This window comes from Camarhynchus parvulus, chromosome 10 (assembly GCF_901933205.1).
Source record: "Camarhynchus parvulus chromosome 10, STF_HiC, whole genome shotgun sequence".
Taxonomy (NCBI): domain Eukaryota; kingdom Metazoa; phylum Chordata; class Aves; order Passeriformes; family Thraupidae; genus Camarhynchus; species Camarhynchus parvulus.
The window spans coordinates 4,088,461-4,102,452 of record NC_044580.1 but is presented as its reverse complement, the minus strand read 5'-3'; the positions used below and the strand labels follow the sequence as shown (position 1 = coordinate 4,102,452).

The window sequence follows — 13,992 nt, the reverse complement described above, 5'->3', positions numbered from 1 at the left end:
TTCCATAAAGTCTTGGTTCCTGAAACAACTGCGTGTTCTTTCCTTCGTGCCCATATATCTCCATATGTTATTTTTTCTGTAAATATCTGGGAATAAAATGTTTTAGCAGACATCAGATAGCCTTTAAGCCACAGCGAGTAAGGGGAAAAACTTTGGAGGCACTTACGAAGCGGTTAAAGAAGAATGAGCTCTACAAAAGTAAACGGCAAAGACCTAAAGTAAACAGAAATTACACTATCTGAGAAGGAGCCCCTATTAAATCCAAGGTCAGAGATCCCCCAGAAGACATTCCTCCTTGCCCCTGTGCTCACCTCGGAGCAGCCTGGCCATTCTGCATCAGGTATCAGCTGCTCCACAAGTAGCAGACAACTGCAAAGTATTCACATCGTTTCACTTGCTGTCCCACGCGAATCCCAGCTTTCCCAGCCCAGCCTCAACTTCACCCTCAATAAAAACTGGCAAACAGACCGACCCACCTACAAATCCAAAACAACCTTCGAGAGAAAGGGCCGAGAGGATGGAATGCAGCTACACACGTACGCGCTAACACGTAAAGCCTTTCAAGTCAGTAATTCGTAATAATAACAGAGCAGGGACAGAGCCCCGCCAGGAACAGCATCCACCCGGCACCCACAGCAGCTCTATCCCGGGAAATTCCTCGAAGGTGTCAGCGCGGCGGCAGGCGCTCCCCAGCGGGGCGCGGGATGGCGCCGCACGCTCCCAGCCGCGCTGCGGGCTCGGCCAGCGCCCGGGGCTGCCGGCGAGCACCCGGGGGCCCCGCGCCGCGCCCGGGGGCGAGGGCGCCGCTCGGCCCCGTGGGGGCCCCCGGCGCGGCTGCCGGCGCCAGACGGGCTCTGCGGGCGCCGCTGCGACCGGGACCGCGGCGGGGCGAGGGGAGCCCGGGGACCCAAGGGAGGGAGTGACGGGCAGGCGGCGGCTGCGCCCCGCCGAAGCCCGGCTCGCTGCCCCCGCCACGGCCCCGCTGAGGAAAGCTGACCGCCACCGCCGCCCCCCGGCCTCCCCTCACGGCGTGAGGGGCCGTCACCCCCCCCCGTCCCTCACCTGGCAGGGGCTCCCCGGCCCCACGGCGCCTCCCGCGAGGAGGCGGCGGCTGCGCCCCGGAGGCTCCGTGCGGGCTCGGGCTGGGGCTCCGTTCCCGCCGGGCCCCGGCGAGGACGCGGCTCCCGGGACGCGGCTGCGACCGCCGCGCCCGCGCGCAACAACCAACTCCGGGTGCCGCCCCCCGCGCGCGCACCGCGGCGGGAAGCCCCGCCCCTCTCCCGCTCATTGGCTGCCGGCGGCGAGCGGGCGTGGCGCCACCACGGGGCGGGGCGAGGTCTTCGGGCGGCCAGGCGAACGGCAGAGAGACGACTACAACTCCCGGCGTGCACCGCGCGCGGGCCTTTAAATGCGTTCCGTCAGTTCGCGCGCGCGCGTGTGCAGAAAGCATGTGCTTCCGCCTGCGGTGGTGAAGTAGTCCCGCTGCGTGGTTTGAGTTCCAGCCCCGCGCTGGGCCGCTGAGGGGAGCGGAACCGCGGCCGCCGAGCCCCGAGTGTTCCTGACTTGGCTGGGCCTTTTCCCGGGGGGCTCCTCTGTGGGAGGCGAGAGGGCCGCGCTGAGGCGGGAGCGGAGAGATCCCAGCAGGCGGGGCTGTAAGGTGGCCGTGCGCGTGCGGCAGGCGCGGCGGCTGCGCGGGCTGAGGGGACCCGGCTGAGGGGACCCGGCTGAGGGGACCCGGCGACCCCGGCCGTGGCCGAGAGCCGCCGGCAGGTCAGTAGGGACGGGCCCGCCGCCCGTCCTCGGCCGCGGCGGGCAAGGAGCCGGCGGGCGGCCGCGGGTGCCGTGGCCCGCCGTGAGGGGGGCTGGGGGAGCCGCCGGAGCTCACGGGGGGTGAGGGGGAAGAACCGGATGAGGGTCTAAGTGCTTGGCTTTCGGTGTTCTCCATTATATATCTTTCCACGGTTCCCCCAAAGCGATATTTCATGGTTCCCTTAGTTCTATTTATTTATCTTTTCTGTAGGTCCGTTAACCTTGCCTTGTCAAGCAGGTGATTTATTATGGCGGGGGTTTCTGATACTTCTCTCCTGGTTTTCACATTCAGTTTCCCGTTCCTGGGGAACCAAGTCCCTTATTCCGAGGTGGTAGAAAGAAGCCCCGGCCCTGGGGTTGGAGACACCGGGGCCTCGTGCCTTGCGAGGCGCCATTCATTCCAATCCTCTGGAAAACCAGCGCTAGGGTGAGAAGGAGCAAGGACAGGGGAAATAGAAATAAAAGAACTCCTGCTCTCTAAAGTAGTGGCCTCCAGCTTTTTTGGCTGTCAATAAAAAACACTTTTTATCATGCATCTCTCATGTAGGTAATTTTATTTGTTTATCAGTTATCTGCACGTAGTACTGTGTGGATATCTACGCTATGAAACATACTCAGACACAGAAATTGAGAAAGAATAAGACAAAAGTAAAATAGACAGTAATTTAGGACATTTCATAAGGCTGCAAAAGATGTAGCTTTTTTATATACCTTGCATGTGACCCTCTTGACCACTCTTAGAGCACATGTGTGTTGTTCTGAAGTGACCATTCGTAACTTCTGAGGAGTGTAATCATAAACTGTGGATGAAAACAAATAATTTATTTTTAATAACTTTTCTTTTTTAATCCTGGCCACGTGTGTAGGGACACAACCTATTTGAAGACAGTGAAATGCTGTTTTACCTTCTCTTGGATTTTTCACACCAGTATCATATGCCTGTTAGAAGGGATGCAATATTCATTATTTCTGGAACTATGTCACTTGGTGGCAGATACTGTAACTTCAGAGTTCAGGAAATTGAGGGAAACTGGTAATTTTTTTCCCTTAGAAATCTGGCATGCCTTGACATAGAAGTTGAGAAGTTTGGCTTAGAAATGGTGCCTAAAGTATTTGGGTTAGTCTTTGAAATCCTAAGTTAACTCTTATATTGGATCCCAGCAAAATGTTAGATTGTGTGCTCTGACCACACTGTCCTGGTTATAAATGGATTTTTGTTCCTGTGGTTGCCCCTGGTGGGGCACACGGAGGGTGTGTGGTGATGACCTTTCATGGCTCAGAAAAGGGAGGAGAGAATCATGTTCCTTTAGTACCTGAGGCTTGGGTCCAGCTCCTGTGTGTACCTGACTGTTAGAAGGTGCCTGTAACAATTTCTGGTGCTCTGCAGTAGAGGAACCACCAGGAGAGAGATTCTCACTGTTTACACCGTGTGCTCTGGCAGGGGATTTCCCTGGCCCAGCTCAGGCTTGCAGGGTATGGCTGGCCAGGCCTGCCCCAGAGCTGGGAGCTGAGCTCCCTGACTGTGAGCTGTGCTTTTGCTTGTGTGGCATCACAGTGTTACTGTCAGGGCACAGGAATGGAGAAAATTGTGCACGGATGTGTTGGGGCTGACTTTGTAACCTTTGTTGGTGTCTGTTTCCAGTGAAGTTCAATGAAGGGTCACTCAGTATCCAGGTGTGTCTCCTCACCTGCCACAGCAGCTCAGCCTTCAGTGCTAATTGCTGCTCCTTGACTAAATTGAAATTGTTTTAGGACCAGTTGTTCAATGGGATTTTTCTCAAGCTTACTGGCTCATCCAAGTTTCTGAATTCTTGCTGTACTTCTTGCCCTCTCCAGGCTGTGGCTGAAAAATTGTAGGTATTCCTGCTCAGCATGGCTGCAGTGCACACAGAGGTGTGCTGGGTTTTTTTGGGTGTTGTGGCATGTGCTGTGAGGAGTTGTTAGAGAATTAAGTAATGGAGACACTCTGGATAAGTGATCTGTGGGAGAGATGGGTGACTCAAGGGAACATGCCTTTACAATTTTGAGGGCAGTAGGTGAATACAGAAAAGTTGTCTTTTTTTTCCCAGTTGTTCATGTACCTTTTAATAAAATGCTGTTTCAGTCTATAATGTGAATGGCTTGGGAGTCCCAAAATGAAGTTGCTTTCTGCATTCCTTCTAGCTTTTTTGGTTTTTTTACTTCAATGTTTTCCCTTAGAAAGAGAGGGAAAATGTTTCTTATGTTCAAGGAAGCTGTTAAGCTTCTGCTATTTTTAAGACAAGAAGAGCAATCAATAAACACACTTCAACTCTTAAGTGTTCACAAGGTATGAATTACTAAGTGTAGTTGGTTTTCAGAAGCCACTGGTTTTTCCAGAGGATTGGTTTCTGGAAGCAGGTAAGGCTAGTTGATGGCTATTTGCAATACACAGTCAAGTTAAAGCTTTATTGCTGTGGGTCAGGCTCCATGGCAGGATGGGCAGTGTTGGCCGTATTGTGGTGGCGTCGCTCTTGCTGTCCAGTGCCATCAGCAGCACTGCTGGCTCTGATGGCAGCTGTTGGTTTTTGCTGCACTTGGACCTGTGGTCCTTGTGGTCCTTTCCAAATCAGATGTTCTGTGGTGCAAACCTGTAGTCTGATACTGGACCTGGAATTGTGAGGGCAAAGCAGCCAGATGTGGGTTTGTGCATGCACTGCCAGTGGGACAGGTCTGGTCATAAGCATTTCATTACCACACTAGTCTGTTTTAATCTCTTGCATAATGGGATTGTTGGGATGTATATGGTAAAGCTATTTGTATGCACATTAATCCCACAGATGACTAATTCTTGTTAAAGGAATAACTTGCATTGTTCATAGCTGTTAGGGGCAAAACTGAGACTGACATTTGATTTCTGAAGCTCTACTTGGTACCGCTTTGACAAGTACAGCTTTTGATGAATTCCAGCTGCATCTGCTTTTGAGTGTGTTTATTTGTGAGAAATCTTCATTCTGTGTTACAGGGAAACAAAACCATTTAACTGTGGAACACCTTCCAAGTTTCTTCCAACCTCTACATTTGTTAGGAAATCTTTTTTGTTCCTAGACCTTACTTTTGCAAGTTCTGATGTACTTGGAAAAAAACCTGTCTTTCAGAAACATTAGGAGCATTATTGGCTGGAGTGTTTTAACAGCAAATATGTTAAAAAGAGCCTGTGCTATGTTGCCTTCATTAATGATTTTATCCTAGAAACAAATAATCCTGCACTGTTTTGCAGGAGGCTGTGGCAAGAGCTGACTTTGGCTGATTTCAGTCTTTTGGACCATACATCTCTCCTGGCATAAAGTGAATTGCAAAATAAACCTTATATTTCACTATTTCTGAAATTCCTGTGACTTGGATTGTTTATACCGTTTCTTCAGGTGAAAGGGAATGGAAATCTAAGACATTGGAATGTGCTTTTTGTGCATTATGGCTGGGATAAGTAATGAGGTGAGCAGTGGGCACCCTTAGCCTGCAGTTCAGGATACTGGGATAGCATGAAAATGGCAAAGGATGGTTTGGTCACAAGATTGAGTGGCAGAAGGCTTTGTTGCTGACAACAAAAATGTGTGAAGTGCACAAGAGAATGGGGTAGTCAAAGTGTTGGTTATTAGTTGACTTCAAGAGGCTTAAGACTGACAGGATTTATTTCTGGATCCTTTTTTCCATTTTTTTCTTCCCCTAACAAGTGCAAAACACAGAGGATTTCTCAGCAATTTAGTGACTTAACAGGGGAAAAGTCTACTTTTGTTTTATTATTGTGTTCAAATATGAAAAGGTGATAAATTCATAGCTTTAATTATATGGTGGTGTCTGAGGGATTGTTTGCAGCCAAAAGAAATTCAGCAGTTTTCAACTGCCCTTCAAAATGTCATCTGTAGAACTTGCCAGGCTTTGTTGGGAGGGGCTCTCAGTCTTAACCAAATGGTGGTTAAAGCAGGTCTGACTTGGCTGTGTCTGTTCTGTAGTTCCTTTTATTTCAGGTAAGTAGTATGGCACGAATTAGTGGGGTTTTTGTGAATTTTTGTGTTTGTTACTTAAGAAATAAACGATTTGTTCCTCTTGGAATTCCCTTGGCTGCTGTTTTGAAGCCTTGTATATAAGGTGGTGTATTTCTTCTTAACTTTGGAGTACTGTTTGCTGAAATCCAATAATTGGCAAAACATTTAGTAATGGAAATGAAAAAGATTTGGGGAGAATGGACTTTGTGTAAGAATAGGCTAAGTAATCTCAGGCTGGTGTCCAGGCCATAATGATGTGTTCAGCAAAGGCTGAGTTTCTGATGTAACAGAATTAGTGTCCCACACCAGTATGGAGGGTGTGCTGTGCCTAACAATGTATTGAAGTGTCAGTCTCCATAGCTGGGAAAGCAGTGGAGAGAGAGCTGTGGCAAAACAAGTTCTGGTAATAGTATGAGACTGTACAGGACAGAAAACAGATCAACACGGAGCAAAGTGCTGGAAGCAGTAAACTGTGAATCTTCTGTCACACTTCCAAATCTGGAGTTTGCTAACATAGCATTTCTGCCAGGAAAACTGGGGAGCCAGGAAGGAGTACCCAGTGCAGGATAGTGGCACATGGAGGTGAGAGAAGAAAGCTTGAGTACAAGCTTTGTAGATTGTCATTTTAGGGGTGTTGTTTCCTTACTTGTATTCTACCCTGGATATGGTGCTGCTCTTCTGCCCCACTTTTCCCCGTCTTGCTTTAAGAGCAGTCTGCCTTGGTTGAATTTTCACTTATCCAGGACATTGACAAAGACACCTTCTGATACCTAAAGGATAAAAAAGTAAGACTTACTGAAGTAGGCTATTCAGTTTAATGCTACCATCTCTTCAAATATACAAACATCTTGTTAGAATATCTCAATAATCACAAATTCTGTGGAATTTCTAGAGCAGAGGAGCAAATGTTCAGAGTCTCCAAAACTCCTGAAATATTGGCATATTGGAATGCATTTTTTTCCAGCCCTGACATCTAGTCAGTAACTATCATAGGTAACCTCCTAAAATCTTTTGGAGCAGAGTGCTGGCTCTGGGTGCATTTACTGCAGTATGTTGTAGCTGCTATTGCACATGACTCATGCTGCTGCTGAAATGAAATTGAGATAACCAACATTTGACTAAATCCTCACTGTTTCAATATGTGGGAAACATGACAGAATAGACTCCAACTACTCTTTGCTGAGCTTAAGATAAGAAATTGCTGAAATTCATGTAAGATATTGCAAGCCAGTATAATAAATAATAAGAAGAAATTAATCAGAATTGTAGAATTGAAGTTCTTTTTCCAGACTTATGGGGAAGAATCTCATCTTTCATCAGGAGAATTTGCTTTAGATTGGAAAGGGGGGAAAAAAGTCATGTCAGTTTATGATATAACCCTAATTTTTTTTGGTAATCATATTTTGTCCCACTTAAGACTATTTTGGGGCCCTCTGTTACTGGAATAGCTTCAAATGTTCTTCGTTTCTGGCAGCAGTAGAATTTTAGGGAGAGCTGAATCGCAGCCTGTGGAGTTACAGCAATGTACATCACTAACTCCTGGCTGTGTTACTCACATCCCTTTTTCTTCTGCCAGCTGCTTGTTGGATCCTTTGAGCCATTTCACCCTTTCATTTGGCATAAACTAATTTGGTAAATGAACTAAATGCTCTTCTGTTTCTTCAGCATGCTGAACCACCATGTGATTTGTCCAGGGAACAGGTGCCAGGCTGAAAGATGATGCTCTCGCAGTAGTTGGTAGCTCAACAGGCTTAGGCTGCAGTGAAACCATAGCCTTAGGCAGTGGACAGCTGGTGTCTGCACCTTCCAGCACCTGGCTTGTCTTCATGTAGCCAGAGGATCTTTCTGGATGCTTCTCTTGATGTCTTGTGAGAACTACAGCCCACTGCTGGCAGAAGGAATCCAAAAAGTTATCTTGGGTGATTGGAGGTGGCTCTTCAAGCTTGATACGACTTTACCACACATGGCAGTGGGAGTTCCCATACACATTCTTTTTCAGTTAGCTCTGGTATTTCTTTGAGCCCTTCCTTTCAACTGTGCCTAGTTGGAGATGCTGAGCCTCCTCACTTTCCTGGGATTCTCCCGAAGGGAAGAGTTAGGGAGTGAAGTAGCTCTGTAAAATGTCCAATAAGCTGTAACCAGCTGAGAAAGGAGGAGAGGGCAAGACCTTCCTCTTTGCAGCAGCAAGTTACTGCTTTGTAAACTATCAAAATCTAGGTTGTATCAAAATATGCAAAGCTTTAGCATTAGAGAAATACAATTTTCAGGCCTCTTCCATCTTAGGCCACCAGTATTTTGCTGGTTTCCCATTCTGTGTCAGTTGATAGCTGTGTATAAATTGTGTGACATCATCAGGATTCTGGAAATTGTTCACTAACGCCAAACATGTACTTGTAATGCAGAAGCACAAATATTTTCTTCTTAAAGCTCCGAATATAGGAAAAAGAAGGTGAGAGGAAAGCTTCTGAATCATATTAGTTTGATCCCTGCTTTCTAAATGTCAATTTCAAGTAACAGATAGTGCATGATTCATACTGCTTGCTGATGGTTTTGAACAAAATGCCATCAATTTAAAACCTCTGGGTTATTTGTGGAGAGGTAATGTGACAAGTGCTTTTTCAGTAGTTGTGGTTGACTAACCTGGTTCAGCTTTCTGTTTTTAAAGAATGTACTCAAGCAAACCAGACTTGATATTTGGTGCCATTAAAACAAGCACAGCTCTGGACAGGTGTGGGCTGGGAAAGCCTCCTTGGCAGCATTGACATGAGGAGGTGTTGGAGGTGACAGGATAATCCAGCTTGGGAACATTAGCATTTAGTGAAGCTTGAGCAGCTAAGGCTTAGGTATAAATAAGAGTACAGAAGAATCTGAACAGGCAAGGTAGAACACGTGTCTGCTGCAGCTGGCACTGGCACTGCTACAGCTGCTTTGGAATTCAGAAAGGGTTGCTAGCACGCTGGAGAAAGATCCGTTTGAACATGAGTTTAAGGCATATTTTAACTCCTAAAAATACAGGCAGGTGCAGCTTTGTTTAACTTCTTGAAATGATACATTTATCAAATAACAATTTAATCAGAGTTTATTGATACAGGCTCTTAGCTTATAGGGTCTAACCTGTAAAATCATAACAAAATCTCCATGACAGCTGCAGTAAGAAGTTGTACAAATTTACTGTGTGCATAAGTGCCACGTGGGACAGCTGCTGTAGTGATGCTTCTTACTTTAAAACCATGATGAAGCTTTGAACTCCTCTGTGTTTCTGTTTTTTAGCAGAGGGTAGTGCCTGGTGTTAAATGGGTTGCAGTGATCACACTCATCCCCTCTGGCCTGTTCCTGTGGCTGTACGGCAGCTTTTTTTATAAGGAAATAAGCTTTTCTAATTCCAGCCCAGGAAATTCTTGGAAAGTACAAAAACTTTGCAGGTATTTGTATTAAACTAACCCAGGTGGTCTTTGTTTTGACATAAGATTGTTCTTCTGTTTACATTTGGATATAAAAGCCTGTAGCATTATTAACTGCATATTAAACTTCGTCTGTGAGACTTCATGTGAAGTGTTTTGAATGTGTAGTGATGTGAAAATTTTCCAAATATCAAAGATACTTTTCTTACTTGAGAAATCTTTTCTGTTAATATTATTTTAACCTTAAAAAACTTAAAGTTCATTGCAAGTATGAAAAGCTGTGAACTCTGTTACAGATGGCTTACTTCAGTTTTCTCTATTAGAAATACACTTTACATGTTTGGGTTTTTTTAGGCAAGTTATTTATATCATTTTATTGCCACTTGTAAAAACATGCATTCTGTCCCAAAGTCATTTCAACAAAGTATTTCTGAAGGGAATTACAGAGCAGACATTCATCAGGAAGGATTTGCAAGGCATGCAGAAAATAACTGATCACAAGGAACTTTTCAGCATGTTCTTCAGGTTTTTGTTCTCACATTGCTGTTGCATGGAAAAGTACTGTATTCAAATAAGCACATACAAAGAGTTTGCATTTTTATAGTGAGGAAGAGTGGGAAGACAGATTTCAAATGCATACTAAAGCCTGGATACATTTTAAAAAAGATAGCCTTCAGCTTTTATCTTAGTGTCTTTATACTATAGACTTCTGTGAATTACTTTAGAAAAGTGTGTTTTCTCTATTGATACAATTTCTTTATTGAGACAATTCCTTATTCACAAGTCTGAGATCATTAATGTTTGTCAGCTCAGTGTTTATACTTTTCCTGGAGACATTTGAGTGATGCTCTATAAATGCAGGGACCTGCTGCTCTCTAGCTCTGGTGCATGGTTTGGTGTTTTCAGTGACTGATCAGTAGAAGACTCTGGGCAAGTGATGAGTCAGGATTGTGGTAGTGCAGCAATGCATTCTAACCTAGAAAAGGTCTGTCCTGTAGATAAATTTTACTCAAATCAGTTGTCAGTCTGTAATAGGAAATGTCTGTCATATTTGTAGTTTTGAGACTTGAGTGTCTCTGCTTCTGAACCGCTTTGTAGCATCTCAGGTCTGTGGATGTGTTTGTATACCATTGTAACTAAAAATACAGAAATTTGAGCAATTGGAGGTTTTGCAGATCAGATAAAGGAGTTTCCTGGCATTTGCTGTGACCTGAGACTGCTAAATAATTTAGCATTTAAAAGGTGAATGAAGTGCAAAGAAGCACAACAGCATCGACAAAACCAGACAAGACTTAGAATGGCAATTTATTGAAAGAATAGAGAAGTGTCAAATCAGTGAAACAGTTGACAAATCAGTTGCTGTTTGGGTGGTGAATGTAGAGGGGGTTACAAGTGTGTAACTACTGCAGCAGTTATTCAGGTAGGGCTTGAGTTTCACTGCAGAGATGGGTTCATGCTGCTGGTGGCAGGAGTGTTAGTTGGTGATTCATAATCCAGCTTTGGCACAGAATGCCTCTTCAATTTTTCATATAGTGCTGACTGTTTCTTTTAAGATTTAAAGCCCTTTTGTCATGCAGATAACAATATATCCTCCGTCAGGCTAGAAATGAGAACTTTTTTTGCTCATGGGCGATGAAGGGCTTGATGTTACAGTATCTTCTTGGTCCCTCAGTCATCTGTCCCTATCATCTTGTGAAAATGTGTGCAGCTCATTTTGCTGTGCCTTCCATTTGAAGGACAGATTGAACAAGTGGAGTGGCAAACACAGCAGCCCTGAGCTAAGCTCTCCATTTGAAGAAAAGAAAAAGAACCTGTTTAAAGCTGCTACTGAGTTAAACCTGCTTGAAATCACTGGAAGTTGGGTTCTGTGAAGTGAGCCTAATGTGGGACTTTCTTGGAAATGGCAGCTCATAATTGTTTTTTAGTTTGTTGAAATGGTTTGAGTTGGGGTAAATACTGCTTATTATACTCAGAATTGAGAGTAAATCTGAGCTTCACTCAAAGGCTGAGGGAGTCTTTGATTAGGGTCAGTATTGGAAGTCCAGCTCTAGCTTCACAAATTGGAGAGAAGATCCTGGATTCCTTGCTAAGGTTGTTCTTGATGGATTTTCTGGTTAATAGATGAATACAGTAAAAACCTTCTCTCTGTTCCTGTGCTGTTTTATTCTCTTGTCCCTCCAGCTTTGTCAGGACTGGGGGAGGTGTTGTCTGATACACCTGTGTTCCTATGGCCACTCTACCGGCTTTTCCAACTGCTTTTGTCCTGTCTTCCATCCATCATTGTCTGTGTCCTGAAAATAAGCAGTGCTTAATTCTTCAGCTCTTGGTAACCTTCCTAGCAAAAATCCAAAGCGGTTGAGGGCATTTGATGATTTAAATCACTGTTGATCAGGATTTGAGTCAGACAGTGTAACATGGTGTCTGCCATAAAGATGACTTCACCTTGGTATTGACTAGGTGTTGGGATCAAATGACCTCTAGAAGCCACTTCTAGTCTAAACTTGGAATCACTAAATCTGAATGATGCAAGAGATGTATTCCTTGATTTCTGGGAGTAGGTTTAATTTGGTATAGCAGAAAATGTGGACCTTTCTCACATTGTTTCCATTTTTTCCCTTTCAGCTGGGCAGGGGCAGCTGACAAAGAAACTGTGGTGGCTGGGCATGTGCTTGGCTGGGTGGATCTTAATCAGCAAAACTACTTGGAATCTTCAGATTTTTTTTTTTTTGTATGCTTAGGGGATACTTGTGTATAAAATGTGTAACTATTGGGTGATGTCAGCAAGTGTTATTGACAAAGGCATTTTAAATAGGAATACAAATGACTTCATGCTGATTAAGACATGGATACTTGAGTAGAAGAAAATTTAATTGTGAAGTGAATGAATGTTTTTACTTCTTGTTAATTGAACTGTTAGCTGTAAATGAAATACACTTCAATTGTCAAAAGCCACAATTTTTACAAACTGAAATTTCAGACAGGATTTCCTATTCAGCCTGGTTACTTGGCACAGTTTCAAATAATAAACTGTTTGTTTCCTACATGCTAAACTCCAAGACCTGGGCTTGCTGTGCTGTGGATGAGAGGTGTTAAGTAGAGATTGGTGCAGTGTCTTCTGCCAGGATTCTTTATTTACACAGTGCAACCTGCTCTGAGGTTTCCTCATTGCTGCTCCTGATCAGGCAGCAGTGGGACTGGTGATGTGTGTTTGGGGATGTCCTCATTGCTGAAGGATCATTGCTTACAGCAGCCAGGTAAGGCTTCACTCAAACCTAATCCTTCCTTCTGAGTGTTCTGTCATGAAAAACAAAGCTGAGTTCAGATGTGAACTGAACCTGCTGAGTTCTTTTTGGTGCTCTTACCACGGAGCTTTGGAATGCTCTGGCCATGTTTTTTCTGTGTTATACATAGATGACCCTTTCTGTAGGTCAGGAAACAGTTCCAGGGTGGGAATATGCTGGTTTTGGAGACTGTTAAAGACCAGGAAAAACAAGCTTCCATTACTGTAATAAATGTTTTATCTTGGGACATCTATAAGCTCAAATATGATTGAAGTTTTCATAAAATCTGAAGACCTTTTACTTTTAAAAATATAATGTTTAAAAAGCAATATCACCCCTTTTTGCCTTTGTTTTGGGAGAAGTAGGGAGAAGCAAAATATAAATGAGTGTTTTTTTCAGAGGAGTCTTTTTAAATGAAAAGGGAGCGCTGGTGACTGAGAAGGCAGTTGTCTAACTCAGAAAGCTCTTGAGCTAACTTTGGGGATTAAATGTGGTATTTGATCCTCAGCTAATCTGTGTGCTTACTTCTAACAGAGTGCAAAAGGTAATCAAAGAATGTAACTTTTCTGTGCTTGCACTTCTGTGGTAAAATGTTCAGGCTCCACAAATCAAAAAAGACAGTAGTGCCTGAACTCTTGTTTTCCACCAGTTGGCTTTGTTTCTGCTCAAGGCAATGAACTTCAGGTTATGATATTATACTGAGGTGAAATCCATGTTGTAGCACTTTTGAAAATAGAAATGTTTTTCCACTTTCCCATTGTTTAATGCTGTGTAAAACAGAGTGTTGCTGACCTTTTGCAAGGATCTCAAGGACTTCAGTTCTTATTTCTCTTTGCAGTAAGAATTGCATGATGTGTATTCAGGTCAGAGTCTCAGCATGACTTGAGATCTCAGAATCCAAGCAAAGACTAACAATTAGTTGAGCTGTCCAAAATAAAGGTTAAGATTGGTAGTGCTTCAGAGTTTTTCTGAAGTTTGGTTGTATTCTTACCTTTGGGAGATTTTCTTTATGACCTTTAAACCAGCTGTGCATCTCTACCCCTATATAGGGGTATTGGGATAATATTTCTGCTTTAGCTCAGAGGAACCATTTTTACTTAACAAATATATATAGAAATGAAATCATGCAAAAGAAATGTAAAAGCAGTATAAATCTGCTGTTTGCTAAATATGGTAAATACTCAAACCTGAATGCCAGATATCTTTCAGAACACTTGTAACTAAACATAAATTAGGAATCTTTCCAAGTGCAAGTGCTTGAAGACATAGTGTTGTGTGAGACCCCCATCCTCATGTCTGTTCAGTCATCAACCTGTTTGAGAAGATTTACATTCTCTTTTAGTGCTAAATTTATTGAGTGCTTTGATCAACTCTAGTTTTCAAAGCTTGAGCATGTTTCCCACCTGCAGTTCCTTTTTTCCAGCATATGAGGAGCAGCTGTGGAAGAGGGGAGTTGGAAGAGCAGATTAAGTCTTGGACTTGCTTTTGCCAGGTTCT

The 13,992-nt window shown here is 44.1% G+C and overlaps 2 protein-coding genes across 6 annotated transcripts in view; one reads left to right on the top strand and one right to left on the bottom strand.

Annotated features, from left to right (window-relative positions):
* The window catches only part of PEAK1 (pseudopodium enriched atypical kinase 1), a 110,152-nt gene extending 108,936 nt beyond the window's left edge, over window positions 1-1,216 (bottom strand). For all 5 annotated transcript variants that reach the window (XM_030955676.1, XM_030955677.1, XM_030955675.1 and 2 more), the window contains exon 1: window positions 1,063-1,216. The gene's annotated coding sequence lies outside the window, so the exon portion shown is untranslated. The remainder of the gene's footprint in view (window positions 1-1,062) is intronic.
* Window positions 1,217-1,452: 236 nt separating this feature from the next.
* Window positions 1,453-13,992, top strand: part of HMG20A (high mobility group 20A) — a 39,325-nt gene continuing 26,785 nt past the window's right edge. Inside the window, exon 1 of the mRNA XM_030955163.1 lies at window positions 1,453-1,770. The gene's annotated coding sequence lies outside the window, so the exon portion shown is untranslated. The remainder of the gene's footprint in view (window positions 1,771-13,992) is intronic.